Source organism: Lutra lutra, chromosome 6 (genome assembly GCF_902655055.1).
Source record: "Lutra lutra chromosome 6, mLutLut1.2, whole genome shotgun sequence".
Lineage (NCBI taxonomy): Eukaryota > Metazoa > Chordata > Mammalia > Carnivora > Mustelidae > Lutra > Lutra lutra.
This window is the reverse complement of record NC_062283.1, coordinates 53,604,683-53,618,133: the sequence shown is the minus strand read 5'-3', so window position 1 is coordinate 53,618,133 and position 13,451 is coordinate 53,604,683. Positions and strand designations below refer to the sequence as shown.

Here is a 13,451-nt window from a genome sequence, read left to right as displayed (position 1 = left end):
GTTGTTTACTGTCTTGTTGATTTTGGCCATTCTAACTTGTGAGAGGTGGTATCTCAATGTGGTTTTGATTCGAATTTCCCTGATGGCTAATGCTGATGAACATTTTTTTATGTGTCTGTTAGCCTAAATCTCCCTTTAGAATACAGTCCAGATTGAATTGGAGTTGGGCAGACTAAAAAATGTTTACTTCCCCAAATTTTTGACCTCAGTCTTAAAAGTTCAATTCCTCTGATTTTCCCCAGAGTCAGGGCTTGCCCTCCACCTCCCTCCCACAGGATATAATGACTAAGAATCAGAAGCAAAGTGAAGGGAAGAAACTTAATTGTTAGGACCTTCCAAGAAGGGGGCAACCACCTTATTTACTCTGAGGCTTTTCAGTCTTCTAAAGAATAAGTAAAAACCTCATATTTTAATAGCCACACTTCTATTTGCCATTCAATTACCATGACCCAATTATAAACCATATTTTCTAAATTTAAGGCTTGTTTAGAACAAATCTTCAAATTAACACTTACATACTTCAAACATCCTTGGAATGTAGGAATTTATATTGTTTTATTGATTATATAAAGGGTAACTGGTTGCCCATTTTATCATTCATCCTTATAGTTTCCCACTGAAGCTCTTCCACCTGGCACGAGTTGCAAAAGAGTGGGAGGTCAAATGCAGGGCCACACAACCTAACTCATGACCAGGAGCAATTGCTGCATTTTGTCTCTCGCATCTACATGTGTTAATTGGTTTGCTTCCTGAATTGTTAGTTAATTGTTATCATTAAGAAGTAAATGAAACAAGATGGGATTGGGAGGGAGACAAACTGTAAGTGACTCTTAATCTCACAAAACAAACTGAGGGTAGGTGGGGGGAGGGGGTTTGGGAGAGGGGGGGTGGGGTTATGGACATTGGGGAGGGTATGTGCTATGGTGAGTGCTGTGAAGTGTGTAAACCTGGCAATTCACAGACCTGTACCCCTGGGGATAAAAATATATGTTTATAAAAAAATTAAAAAAAAAAAGAAAGAAAGAAAGTGGGGAAAAAAGGAGTAAACCACTCCAGATGAAATTAAATTAATTAACCTCTACCATTTCACTATTAAATAAGAAACATAGACACACAATACAAGAATACCATTATTTTTAATTTTAATTTTAATTTGGTTCAGTTCATTAGAAGCCTATGTGTGAAATTAGTATCACGGTCGTTTCCCCACTTGGCCAGCTGGCAGTTTAGAAAATAGAAAAGCTGAGTGTGGGGGGGACTGGATGGCTCAGTTGGTTAAGCTTCCTACTCTTGATCTCAGCTCAGGTGTTGATCTCAGGGTCGTGAGTTCAACCCTGTGTTGGGCTCCATGCTGGATGTGGTGCCTACAAGGAAGGAAGGGAGAGAGGGAGGGAGGGGGGGAGAGAGAGGGAGGAAGGAAGGGAGGAAGAAAGAGGGAAGGAGGAAGGGAGGAAGAGAGAGAAAAAGGGGGAGAGAAAGAACTAAGTGTGGATGTCTGTGTGAGGAAGGAATGTTAAGGAATGGATAGATTTGACTTAACAGTTAAAAATACAGATATTTGGGGCACCTAGGTGGCTCAGTGGGTTAAGCCTCTGCCTTCGGCTCAGGTCACGATCCCAGGGTCCTGGGATGGAGCCCTGCATCTGTCTCTCTGCTTGGCAGGGAGCCTGCTCCCCATCCCCTCCGCCCCCCACCCACCCTACCACCACACCTCTATCTGCCTCTCTGCATACTTGTGATCTCTCTCTCTCTCTCCATCAAATAAATAAATAAAATCTTTAAAAAAAATACAGATAATTCAACTTTCTCCAGATTACTCCTATGCAGCCCACTGGAATAAGTATATCTTCTCTTCAAGTAGAAAGTGTTAGAACAAAGATCCTATAAGCAACCATTTCCAGGAAGCCATGGCTTTTTTACTCACCTTTATCAAGCCCTCATTATGTGAAAAGCACAGTGCTGAGTGCTTAATGTGTGTTATTTCACTTAATCCTAGCAATACATATATGAAGCAGGTATAATTATTATTTCCATTTTACAGATAAGGAGCCTGAAGTACAGTACCAAAGGCTCTAAGTGATGGTAATAAGACTCAGATTCAAGATGGCCTGATTTTCAAGCCCAAACTTTTTTTTTTTATTAAAGTATAATTGATGTATAACACTATATTAGTTTCACGTGTTCAAATAATGATTTGCTATTTGTAGATTGCAAACTTATCACCACAATGAGTCTAGTTTCTTCTGTCACCATATAACATTACATAATATACATCACAATATTATTGACCGTAGTCACCATGCTCTAAATTGCATCCCCATGACTTACTTATTTTATGATTGGAAATTTGCACCTCTTTACTCCCTTCCAGGCCCCCTCCCCTTTAGCAACCACCAATCTGTTCTCTGCGCCTATGAGTTTCTGCTTGTTTTTGTTTGTTCATTTGTTTTGTTTTCTCGATTCCATATATATGTGAAATCATACTTTCTCTGCCTGACTTATCTCACTTAGCATAATTCCCTCAGGATCCATCCATGTTTTCACAAATGGCAAGATTTCATTCTTTTCTATGGCTAAATAGTATGTCATTGTGTGTATATGTGTGTGTGTGTGTGTGTTTGTGTGTGTGTGTGTATGCCACATCTTCTTTGTACAATCATCCATTGATGGACACTTTGGTTATTTCTATATCTTGGCTATGTGAATAACACTGCAATGAATGTAGGAGTGCATGTGTTTTTCCTAATTAGTGTTTTCATTTTCTTTGGAGAAATACCCAGCAATGGAATTGCTGGACCATAGGGTGATCATATTTTTTGTTTTCTGAAGAACCTCCATACTGTTTTCCATATTGGCTGCACCAATTTGCATTCCCACTAACAGCATACAAGCATTCCCTTTTCTCTACATCCTTGCCAATACTTCTTACTTCTTGTCTTTCTGATAATAGCCATTCTGACAGATGGGACATGATATCTCATTGCGAATTTGAATTTGCATTTCCCCAATGATCAGTGAATCTTTTCATGTGCCTGTTGGCCATCTACATGGCCTATTCTCTGGAAAAATGCCTATTCAGATCTTCTCATTTTAAATCCCATTTTTAAATTGGATTATCTGGGGTTTGGATATTATTGTTGTTATTGAGTTGTATGAGTTTTCTATGTTGTTTGGATATTAACCCCTTATTGGATATATCATTTGCAAATATCTTTTCCCATTTAGTAGGCTGCTTTTTTATTTTGTTGATGGTTTCCTTTGCTTTGCAGAAGCTTTTTAGTTTGATGTAGTCCCATTGGTCTATTTTTGCTTTTGTTGCCATTGCCTTTGAAGTCAGATCCAAAAAACATGGCCAAGAGCCATGTTAGGGAGCTTACTGCCTATGTTTTCTTTTAGTACTTTTATGGTTTCTGGTCTTATTCAAATATTAATCCATTTTGAGTTAATTTTTATGTAAGGTATGGGATAATGGTCCATAATGCAAGGTGCTTCTCCTTTTCTCTGCCCAGACAGTGAAAAAACTCCCCACCCTCAGTTTGCCCATGAGATGTAAAATGAAAACAAAAATAACTAGTGGTATTTATTTATTTTAAAATATTTTATTTATTTATTTGTCAGAGAGAGAGAGACAGCAAGAGAGGGAGCATAAGCAGGGGGAGTGGAAGAGGGAGAAGCAGGCTTCCCGCTGAGCAGGGAGCCTGATGCGGGGCTCGATCCTAGGACCCTGGGATCATGACCTAAGCCAAAGGCAGACGCTTAATGACTGAGCTCCCAGGTGCCCCTAACTTGTGTTTATAAACAACACTCTTTCTTGTATGCGTTTTCAGGAGTAGGTCTTTTGGGATAGACCAGTATAAACCAGTAGAGATGTCCAGCAGATGGTTTAACTACAGCACACTTCAATTTCTCCGTGTCACTGTAAGGCTAACAGTTCCTATCCACTTCCTGCTTCACATAAAATACATGAAGTTTAGGAATACAATGTCATCACATGCACTTTGAGCTTCTTGGAAAAAACAATGCTATGTAAACATACTATGAAAGCAATAGAAAAACAGTGTCATTGTGGTATGTATACAACATAAAATGGACCAAATTATTTTGTTAGAGTTTGGGACAAAAATAGCTCCTTAATCTTGCATATCTATTTTTTAATTATGCTGTATATTGGCTGTGTCTGTGGCTCTCAAGGCAGTCTGGACGGGGAATGTGTCTGATAGAATGTTGATTGGGTTAGCAGTTTAGCATTCCTTTTGGAGAAAATTCTGTACTATCCCAGATCTTGCCTGTTTCCAGCTTTGGAAAAACCGCAAGTCAAAATGTTGCCAGATGAAAGTGTTACATGGAGGGAGGTTGGCCCTGACTTTCTATATACTAAAGGCCTTCCTACTATCCTTATGAAAGATCCAGGAGGCTTTTATCATTAATTCAAAAATAGTAAGGTCACTTTAGGGATCTTTTTTTCCAGAATTACCAAAATGTCACTTGTACTACCCAAACTGAAGTGGGCCATCACCTCCGAGTAAAAAATAGAAGAAGGTAGCGTGAGATCTAGATAGTTTTAAAAGGCATGAAGAATGTGGATGTACTTAGCACTACTGAACTGTACATTTAAAAAATGGTTAAGGTGGCAAATTTTTTATTATGTTTACCACAATTAGAAGTGTTTTCAAAAGGTTAAGATGGTAACATTTACCATACTTAAAAGAAAAAAACATGAGACGAATGAGAAACCAGCTCTCTTTATCTCGTGGCCTGGACGCACCACTTGTAAAACAGAATCCTTGCCCCCAGATAAAAATGGCTGACACCCCTTACACTTGAGGCTGCACTTTCTTTTTTTTTTTTTTTTTTTAAGATTTTTTATTTATTTATTTGACAGAGAGATCACAAGTAGACGGAGAGGCAGGCAGAGAGAGAGAGAGAGGGAAGCAGGCTTCCCGCTGAGCAGAGAGCCCGATGCGGGACTCGATCCCAGGACCCTGAGATCATGACCTGAGCCGAAGGCAGCGGCTTAACCCACTGAGCCACCCAGGCGCCCCGAGGCTGCACTTTTATACCTGTCCCCTAGATAAAGGCTTATAGGAAAGGGACATTTACCATTTCCTTTTCCTTTTTTTTTTTCTTTAATGTTTTATTTATTTACTTGCCAGAGAGAGAGAGCGTGAGTGCACAAGCAGGGGAGAGGCAGGCAGAAGGAGAGTCAGTTTCCCTCCTGAGCAAGAAGCCTGACAAGGGACTCAATCCCAGGACGCTGGCTGGGATCAGACAGTTAACCACTTACCCACCCAGGGGTCCCCACTTACCATTTTCTTACTGTGACACGAAGAAAATCTTAAAGGACTTGTTGGTTTTCATTTAAGACAAGAGAACCCTATCCTCGCTCCAGGTAGAGGGACTCTCCGGGGAGAAGAAAATCTGCAGGCATAATTAACATCCATTTCACAGACTCTTCAGGTCTGACAGCCCCCTACAGCTGAATTGAACCGTGGTTGGGCCTTCATATTTGCTAACCTGTAATTTTCTTTCTAGAGTGGCAGAGAGAGGAAAAAAGGGGACTTTTTAATCCCCTGTCTATCAGTTCTGCTGTAATTTATGATCTCTGGCCAAAAAATAAATGCCTATTAATATTGAGGGCTTTTTTTTGTGTGAGTATGGAGAATTCCCTGACATCTTTGGGGGTGAAACAGAGATGGAGAGGGCAAATCTGCCAAGGGTCTTCTGTGACATTTCCACCAGTATCTATGTGTGCTGGACCTGTGATTCTGTGGGAATATCAGCGGCCCTGAAGACAGGGTCCCTTTCTCTTTCCTAGTCCTGATTCGGCTTTAAACCCGTCCGTTGGACTGCTGGATCTAAAAGTCTTCATTTATGAAGTTCAAATGACCTTGTTGGAAAACCTTCTATCTTTGCTTCATGCTGTTTCGCTGAAGATAAAGACGATAACGGATTTTAAAATGTTTTGAAAAGTGAAAACACAGTACGAATGTGAGGTGTTAAACATGTCACTGGAGCAGGGTGGTCTAAGGGCAAAGTGCCAGGTTTCAGCAAACCAGAGCTAGGTCCGAGTGTCTCAGAAAAGTAATGACATGAATCAAACATTCTTCCTCCAGGAGAATTGATTCAGGCCATCTTCTCAGGATCTGATCGGTTTTTCTTTTTTTCCAGATAACGGAGAAGGCTTTTTCATAGCAAAGCCAATCTGATTTGTTAATTGATGCCCCTACATCTTAAGTGTATTTTTGTCCTGGTAAAATACAGACATTGTGGGCAAGGAGAGCAAGTCTGGGACCAGATGTGGCATTTCCTCTCCTGCCCTGTCCCCTTGTTATGTGTAGATCATTGATACTGCACACTGGCTAGCCAGCTGTGGATTGAGGATATAGGGGTAGAGACGTGGGTCCCTCGCCTGTCAGTGTAAGAGGTGTGTTTGTGTGGTGTGTAAGTCACAGGAGAGCACTTCACGGGTGTGTCTCAGGGGCGTGAAAATGTGTGTCTGCAAGGGCCCTCCTTGGTGTGTTACAGTAGGATCTCACAGGCAAAATGACCCAGTATGTGCACATGCGTGTGGTTCAGAGGCCAGAATTTGAGTCGGTCTTGAGATCAAAGATGAAGTTTGTCGTTGTTGCCGCCGTTCCCCTACTCCAAAAACACCTCGAAAAAACAAAAAGCAAAAAAACCTCGGAAACGGCCCCCTGGAGTGGGTTCTTCGAACAGACAGGACAGTAATGAACGTGTCTCTCTCTCTCTCCAGCCCTCGGGCCTTCCCGGCTGAAAGGGGGCTGTGTGGGTCTGACCCGGGTGGAAGGAAGAGGTGTCACTCAACTTCCTCGGTGAGGCGGCACCGCGGGCGCGGTGGGCGCGCGGGTCTGCGCATCCCGCCTCCGGCCGGGAAGGGGCGGAGCCGGGCGGTGCCCGCCCCCCGGCGGTCCCCTCCTCCGGGCCGCTCCCCTGTGCAGTGCCCGCCGCAGTCACAGCTGCCTGCGGAAAGCTGGTAGCCGGCAACCCGAGCCGGAGTGCGGCCGGGCTGGGTTGGGTTGTCTCGCAGGCTCAGCCGCCGCCCCTGCCGGTGAGTCGGGGGCTCCTAGCCGGCGGGCGGGCGGGCGGGGGGAGGGGAGGTCAGGACCGCGCCGTTGGGGAGCCCCCGGGCTCGAGCACCGGGGCTGGGGGGTATGTCAGCACGGCGGGCTTGGGGAGCCCCAGACCCCGAGCTCCGAGGGGTGTCCAGAATCGGGATGTTGAGGAACCCGAGGCCGGGGACCAGGGTCAGTGCTCCAGTGTTGGGGAGTCGCAGAGCTCGAGCCCTGAGAGTGAGGCGGCAGGTCAGGATTCAGACGTTGGGGACTCCCGGAGCCCGAACCTGGACCACAACGTTGGAGAGGTTCGCTGCCGGAACAAGGGTGTCCTGTCGGCATTCTTGGGGCGCCCTCCGCAGGGCGGAGGGGAACTGAAGGCGGGAGGGGAGTGCGAAGGGGAGGAAGCCCAAGGCGGGCGGGGCCGGAGGGGAGCCCGGGGAAGGGTCGGGGGTGGTGAGGCTTGGGCTTTTTGGGGGAAGGATGGAGGGGGTCTCTTCTGGAGGGGGCGCGGGAAACGGAGTTGTGCGGCAAGCCGGGGATACGTTGTGGGGCATATGGAGTCGGAGAGATGGAACGCCGCCGCTGGGGATCCGGGGGGGGGGGGGGGGGGGGCTGGGGACGAGGGTGAAGGGGCAGGGACTCGCGGAACGTCTTGGCCTAGGGGACGCACCCTCTCGGTGGAATGGGGTCATGGAAACCTCGAGAGGGCATGCACTCCGGAGAGCAAGACCAGGCCACCACAGACCGGGGGTGGGAGGGACCGAGAGAGGGGCGCACCTCGCTGACCGGCGCGGGGACCTGAAGGCAGCGAGGGCACCGAAGCTTCCAGTGCATCTGTGGGCCCTGGAGCACAGACCGACGGGGGCAGATCCGCGGGCCCGGACGGGGTCTTTAATGCATCGCCTATTTCTAGGCTGGGTTAGAAGTGATTTTGCCCTGGGACCTATTGAGAACAGTCTGGGCTTAAAAGAGTAAAGAGTGAGATTGCAAATGTGCGGAGAAGCTCTACCTATAAGCTGTACCTCAGACACAACTCATAATAAAGGTGTGTTTAATTCTTAGACCCACTTGTGTTACTTGCTCCCCACTCTCCTATACAGTGAGGAGCTGTTTCTGAGTAAAAACTGGAGGAAAATCAGCAAGAGGAGGGGCGTGCACGCACGCTCACACGGACACACACCACCCACAAATGCACTGCATTCCACAGCCGAGTAAACAGGAGAACTAGTGTGCAGTTTTGGTTTGTGTTGGTATGGACTTCCTTTACTGAAGTTAATAGGAAGTTGCCTGCATGGAAGGTGGACGGCCTTTGACTACCCTCTTAAGATATTCACAGCCGGTACCCACCCCTCTGCTGCTAAACCCTTGACCAGGTCCCTGGCAGGACACTAGGCTGTGCCTCAGTGAATGGGTAGCCAAATGCGTGTCTAAAGATAAACAAATGACCAGTGCATTTTCTGTTTTTGTTGTTGTTGTTGTTGTTGTTGTTGTTTGTTTTTGCCCCTGTTGTTTATTTTGGGTATCCAGCTCCCTTCAACTAGTTAAGTAATATGACATTGTATATTAACTTATCCATATGGTTAATTTTGTATGGTAATTAGTTTAATTATTTCATATAAGTTAATTTAGGACTACCCAGGGCTCCAGGAATCCTACTGAGTGGATTTCTCCCCTGGAAGTTTCCTGCGCTTTGAAGGGCAGGGGGAGAGAGATGATCCCCACTCCTTTCCTTCTCTGCTGTAGAGATAGGTCGGTATTCTGACACACACACTGAGATTTAAGCTTCCTGGGAGGACCAAGGACTATTTTGGCAACTAGCTTATTTTGGGCCTCTTTTTTTTTTCTTCATGAAAAGGAAATCTCTTCAATAATTATGCAAATTAATGGAAAACGATTTATTCTTTTTGGAAGTATCATTTCAGGATATGCTTTTGTTTCATTAAGGGGGTGGTCAGAACTTTGCACCAAAATCTGCATTATCATTATTGCACAGCATATTTATTTACTTAGCCATAGCTAGCTGATTCTTTCAATTCTTTATCCAAATGTTAAAATAAATATGCCCGTATTTATACATTCAAATGAGTATTTCTCCCCTTCAGAAGAGACTCATCTTGGCACGCTGTGGACTGATTTAGTGATGCTGTCATTGCTGAGCATAATTTTGGAGCTCCTGCCTTGGAGTTACCTTCAGAGTTTGTAACACATTTATTGAATTGCCTCTGTGATGGCAAACCTCCCTCAGTTGGGAAACAGCCAAATACCAAGTGGGATCAAATCTTGGTTTTTGAGGTGAGGAATTGAGGTTGTAATAGGAAGTATGCCCATTAAAGTAATGAAAGTCCTCTTGAAGGACTGACAGTTTTAAAAGGGGCATCAAGTACAGGTATGCAAATGTGTTTAGGACTGGAAAGTAATTGCTTTGAAGTACAACCTTTATTTGGGTGAATGTGCTCTCCTGTGCATGTAAAAAAGTTGGTTCCATCATCTATTGTTATACCTCATGGCCTACTGGGCTGGAAAAAATAAGCCTTTCTTCTCTCTTTCAAGGTACTCTTTCCCAGGCGGATTCCATCACTGTGCATTTTTACAGAAGACAAAACAAACAGAAAGATTTGTTTTCTCACCAAAAAAAGGTGCCCAGGAAATCACTTACCCCACATGTAGTTAATGCCTGGTACTTGAGTTTTTATGTGAAAGATCTCTATAGAAGGAAGGGGAAGAGAGTGAGTTCTGCAAACGTGTTTCAGTTTTGGGATTCCATGGCATACAGTATGAAAAATTAACATATCCTTTTTCCATTTTTTCCCCTAAATTACCAATTTTTTTAAGGTTATATAACATGAGCTTCATACACCCAGAGCTTGAATCTTGATCTAGCTGTGATCTTGGGCAAGTGATTTCATCTCTTTCAGACTCAGTTTTCTTACCTTAAAATGAAGATGCTAATGAGCATGCCCCCCACGAGGCTGTGATGAGATTTCTGCATGTAAAATACTGAATCTAGTGTCTGACAGAAGTGCTCAAAAGAGTCTAGCAATTTTTGTTATTAATACTGTTTATTGATAGTTTTTTTTTCGGGGCGGGGAGAGATTTTATTTATTTATTTGACAGAGACACAGCGAGAGAGGGAATACAAGCTGGGGGAAGTGGGAGAGGGAGAAGTAGGTTTCCCACTGAGCAGGAAGCCAGATATGGGGCTGAATCCCAGAACCCTGGGATCATGACCTGAGCCTAATGCAGATGCATAATGACTGAGCCATCCAGGTGTCCCTGTTTATTAATAGTTTTATATTAAAATACCTTTGAAGGGGCACCTAAAATACCTTTGAAGGTGGCTCAGTGGGTTAAAGCCTCTGCCTTTGGCTCGGGTCATGATCCCAGGGTCCTGGGATCAAGCCCCACATCGGGCTCTCTGCTCAGCAGGGAGCCTGCTTCCTCCTCTCTCTCTGCCTGCCTCACTGCCTGCTTGTGATCTCTGTCTGTCAAATAAATAAATAAAATCTGTATGTAAAAAAAAAATAAAATAAAATACCTTTGAAGCCATGTATGAATTTACTATTTCCAAGATAATGATATTTTTCCTCTGCTGGGCTTTGCAAATGAATACGTGAATGGGAACATTTTGTTTTTACTCTCCAAGCTTCTCAGGAATTTTTGAAGTGACCTTAAAAAGCAACTATTGCTAGCTGTTTTATTTTGTATTTAGTTGTTGTTTTTTTTTAAATGAACATTCTTATTTTTATTGTATATTAGGTATAACAGTTTGGTGAAAATCTAAAGGAAAAAACTTTAAAAGCTCCTCCTATAATTCTTTTCCTTGATCAGTCAAATACTATTCTAATATAATAGCTACCGTTCTCTTGGCATGTACTGAAAAGGATGATTCTGGTGCACATTTGTTTTACTTAAACTCGAATTTCTTTTTTTTTTTTTTAAAGATTTTATTTATTTATTTGACAGAGAGAGATCACAAGTAGGCAGAGAGGCAGGTAGAGAGAGAGGAGGAAGCAGGCTCCCTGCCGAGCAGAGAGCCCGATGCGGGGCTCGATCCCAGGACCCTGAGATCGTGACCTGAGCCGAAGGCAGTGGCTTAACCCACTGAGCCACCCAGGCGCCCCTTAAACTCGAATTTCGATCTGCTTTGTTAAATGAAGAATAACTTGGCACTAAGCTCTTGGCTCTTTCATAAATATTGACATTAACTTTTTTCCAATTCTATGATTTTTGTTGTAATACAAATTAGGGAGATGTAAAAAAGTGCAAAAAGAATTTTACCTTAGTTTTAATCAATCAAATAGCTAGGGGTTGCTGTGAAATAGATGTTTCGTAAAATGTTTAGTGAGTTCTCTGTTTTAGGCAGGTGTGTGCAGGAGACAGAGGTAGAAACAGACTTGTCCTCCACAAGAGTTCACATAAGGTGCTCCCTTAGGACTATGCAGTGGCAAAAGTTTTTTCTTCTCATGGCTTATGGGACTAAGGAGTCGTGTGGATTTCACTACTTGTTATTTTCCCTCAATTTCTTGGAGAAGACTAAATATATGGATCTCTTAATAGTGTTCATATTTTTGAGGTAGATTAGCTCTTGGAATGAGATCCTGCTATGCAGTCATATGCCATGAAAGGAAATAATGCCTATAAAAATACTCAGTGAATTATAAGTGATATATAACTATAGCGTAAGGTAGTATTACTGTTATACAGGACTTTCCTAGCATATTCTGATTATCACCTCCATAGTGGTGTTTGGTTCCAACTCTCTCTTCTGAGTAATTGTTAATGTACCTATAAAGTACCAGGAAACAAGACAGCCTGGTGGTGGTTTAGACTAGAGTACTGATCCCCTCCTCTGCTCCCCACATCTGATAATGTCTGGAAACATTTTTTATTATCATAGCTGGAGGGGAGAGGGATGTTAAGGCATGTAATGGGTAGAGGCCAGAGATGCTCCTAAGCATAATGTAATGCAAAGGACAGCCCCCAAAACAAAGAATGACCAACTGAAATGTCAGTAGTTCTAAGAAACTCTGGACTGGAGCATGGGATCTGGAGTGGGCATCAACATGCATTAGCATCCTGGCATGTCCCTGGGTAATTTCCTTAAACCCGAGATTTTGTATAACTAGTGCCTGAAGAGATATTGTGGAATTAAATGAGATAATGTATAGAAAGTGCTTAGTGCACAGAAGGTGCTCAGTAAATTGTAACTTTTAGTATTATGTCTGGTTAGTAAATCTAGGACTAGGCTTCAAACAGACAGCTTTAGTCATTTAACTCATTGTAGACAGAGCCAATCCAGGCCCTGATCCCATCTGTGTCTGAGAGTAGGGCAGCGACAGGGTAGGGCAGAGACACCTCGGGCCCCCAGGGTTCCTTCTGCATTCTGGCTCAGGCTCTGCCCTGGTTCTGCTAGGTAGCCAAGTATAGGCTGAAGATGATTCCAGCCAGGTGAACAGAACAGTCAATCCCCCCACACCTCTCTGGTGTAGAGGAACCGTGAGCTGTTTGGGTTGAAGGCCCTTACGTTTCATCTAGGCTTTCTCATCTAGGCTAAACTGGGAAGGAGATAGCTAGGCTGGAAAGCTCCTTCCAACTGAGCTAATCTCCAGGATCTCCTCAGGCCCTAGTCTGTGTCAGGGTCAGAGCTTTCTCTGCTGTGTTAACAGGCTATGAGCAAGGTCTGGCAGTTTCCCTTTTTTTTTTTTTTTTTTTTTTTTCTTAGCCCCTCCTACTCCAGCAACTTCTTTAGGGATCCCTTTACTTTTTAAAGACAGGTCCAGATCCACTTCAGTTTTTACTCTGCATGGGGTTACCAGCCATCTGGGAGAAGATAGGAGACCTCCCATAAAACCCAGGCTCTGCTTTGATCCTCCTGTCTTTCTGTGTTTACCTTTTTCTGCACCAGAGACACTGAGTGAGTAATCCACTCAGGGTAAGCCACAGAGTTTCAGCATGGTGGGGGTGGGGCAGCCATTCTGGGGGCAGAGAGTGTTTAGCAGACCAGGATGTAAATATCACAGTGGTTTTTTTTTAGTTGTGAACTAGAAACTGGGGCACTCTTAAGAATGCTGATGCCTCAGCCCCACCACAAACCATTGATTCAGAATTTTTTTTAAGATTATTTATTTATTTGACAGAGATTGACACAGTGAGAGAGGGAACACAAGCAGGGGGAGTGGGAGAGGGAGAAGCAGGCTTCCCTCCAAGCAGGGAGCCCCATGCAGGGCTCCATCCCAGGACCCTGGGATCATGACCTGAGCTGAAGGCAGACGCCCAAACTGAGCCACCCAGGCACCCCTGCTTTAGAATTTCAATGGGTAGGGCGTAGGCATCAGATTTTTTAAGTTACTCTGATGCCTAGTGAGAATTGAAAGT

The 13,451-nt window shown here is 44.0% G+C and overlaps 1 protein-coding gene across 4 annotated transcripts in view; it reads left to right on the top strand.

Moving 5' to 3' along the window:
- PAQR8 (progestin and adipoQ receptor family member 8) overlaps positions 1-13,451 on the top strand; it is a 131,310-nt gene that overhangs the window by 77,865 nt on the left and 39,994 nt on the right. Inside the window, exon 1 of one of the 4 annotated variants that reach the window (XM_047732481.1) lies at positions 6,877-7,069. The exons of 1 other annotated variant lie outside the window; for it this stretch is intronic. The gene's annotated coding sequence lies outside the window, so the exon portion shown is untranslated. Of the gene's footprint in view, positions 1-6,876; positions 7,070-13,451 lie in introns of those variants that run through there. 2 more of the 4 variants (XM_047732479.1, XM_047732478.1) reach the window with 2 other exon arrangements.